This window comes from Trichogramma pretiosum, unplaced genomic scaffold (genome assembly GCF_000599845.2).
Source record: "Trichogramma pretiosum strain Unisexual culture from Peru unplaced genomic scaffold, Tpre_2.0 scaffold70, whole genome shotgun sequence".
In the NCBI taxonomy this organism is placed as follows: Eukaryota; Metazoa; Arthropoda; class Insecta; order Hymenoptera; family Trichogrammatidae; genus Trichogramma; species Trichogramma pretiosum.
This window is the reverse complement of record NW_019641132.1, coordinates 23,141-25,593: the sequence shown is the minus strand read 5'-3', so window position 1 is coordinate 25,593 and position 2,453 is coordinate 23,141.

Genomic DNA, 2,453 nt, shown 5'->3' with positions numbered 1-2,453 from the left:
CCGCAGCCGAGCAGTATTGCAGCAGTATTTTACATAGACTTTATCAGATAAGTAATTTGTTTACTAAGCAAAAGGAAATCATTCCTACTAATAATAATATATCATATACATAAATACAGAGATATATACTTGGCAAGAAAGTGATACTTTGTGGTACAATTTATGTTTCAGGTGCTGCATCCATTTTTAGGTTGGCTGTCCTCAGATGTTAGATGTTTAGATAACTGTCATCAGATTGAATGTATTTTGTAAATATGCTATGCGGAAATAAGTTTCAACGTTTGAAGTTTGTGAAGTGTAAGGTACTGTTAATTAGTGTTTATAATGTTACTACTGTATCCTTGAGTGCTTTGATTTGAAACGTTCATCATTTCATATTAATTAATATTTTCCCCATAGAAAGCTAAAGAAATTGAAAATTTTGAAAAATAGATATATTTTATACGCCAAAGGAAGCTGTTTTATTCAGTTAGATTCATAAAAACACTTAAAAATTAAATAATGGTAGCTCCCTGTGAGCCTTCAGTGTGCTTTATTTATTTATTGTTATAATTATAACAAATTGATTTTTCCTATGCTTTCCAATTGGCTTATTAAAATAAACTGCTATAACGGGCTTTATTTAGATGAACTTAGGAGTACTGAGGTCCCTGAATTTTAATTATTCACTAATCAAAATCAATAAATTATATAATTGTCTTAAAAAAATAAAAAATTTATTGTTAAATTTCACAATAACCAAAATGATGTCATTTATGAGAATTTTCAGATTTTGACATGACAAATCACCTTATTTACACTTGATTTTTTCCAGCAGGAATAACTTTATTTTAAATAATTGTATGAAAAATAAAAAACTTTTTTAATTTTTGTTGCAGTATTTAATTTTCTTCATGGAAGTGCAAACTGTAAAGACCCACCATTACAAAATAAGATCAAGACATGGTTCATTTTATTGAAAAAATGACCAAATTTACAATAAAATGATAAATAATGACAAGAAATTTTTTTTTGGATTTACAATTAAAAATAATTTCATTTAATTAAATACAATAAAAAACTATATTTAAGAAAAATAAGTAATTCACACCTAAACAATGACATGATTCCATCGAAACTTAAGGTGGTATTTATTGATTCAACGTCAGATGATGTTTTGTCATGACAAATCAGATGATAAATCATCTGACTTATCACATGATTAATCATCTGATTTATCATCTGACTTTTTTTGATAGGGAAAAGTGTTGAAAAGTTGAAGCACACGATTAACTCTAATAGGAATATTTAAGCAATGATTGAAATTGTGCCTCGTCATGAGATATAGAAAAAAGTATCGAATCTATATTTATCGATTATACTAATATCATAAAATTTGCGAAATAAAAAGGCATCAAAAAATGAACTGGGAATGAAAAAAAAGAAAAAAAGACATTACAATGAAACACAATCCTGATCAATAATGTTCATAAACAAAAAACAAAGCTGAAGAATCAAGAACGACGAATATAAACTTGAGGCAACAGAAATATCGTATCTGTTGTCGACAGCTATTGCGAGAGTTCTTCTAAAGTTTCAGGAATACTTTCATCTGTCTGTAATTTTCTTTTAATCGTTCGGTGCCAACGACTATAGAAAAATTCAAAAACAGTTCATATATTGATGAGCAGCTGTCGAGTTTTTATTTGTGCGATAAATCTTGTAACTACGCGCTTCGGTTTTCATCCCCACCCAGGTAAAAATAGTATACCAGATCTGACTCCAGATCTGATGTCAGATCTGATACAAGTTCTGGTGAACGAACTTCAGATCTTATGCCAGATCTTATATCAGAATACGCACACGATAATCGACATCAGAACTTACATCAAATCTGATATCAGATCTAATGTCAGATCTGAAGTGACTATGACGCCTTTAATTTAGTTTATTAATAATTAAAATTTAATAACAAATCTTAAATAATAAAAGTTACCGAATGAATTTAAATTCACTTTATAAAAAACCCAAACATTGGAGGAATTATTCTTTAAGATATTATTAACATGATTATTAAAATGCAACTTAATTTATTATTTAATTTTATTCATTACTAAATTTATTGTTTTAACAATTAGGGGCGATACAGTCGTTTCAGATCTGACATTAGATCTGATGTTTGATCTGATGTAAGTACTGATGTCAATTATCGTATACAAATTCTGATATAAGATCTGACATAAGATCTGATGTGCGTTCACCAGAACTTATATCAGATCTGCGGTCAGATCTAACATACCAATTTCACCTGGACATAATATTCTAAGGAGTAAAAAATTTTTTATTTTATGACAATTTTATTTTAATTAGTATTTATTCAAATAATAACTCATGCTGGTCGGTTACTATAGGTTGGTAGAACTCTAGCAAGTTAGACTTACACTTTTTACAATAACTTTAAATATTTTTATGAT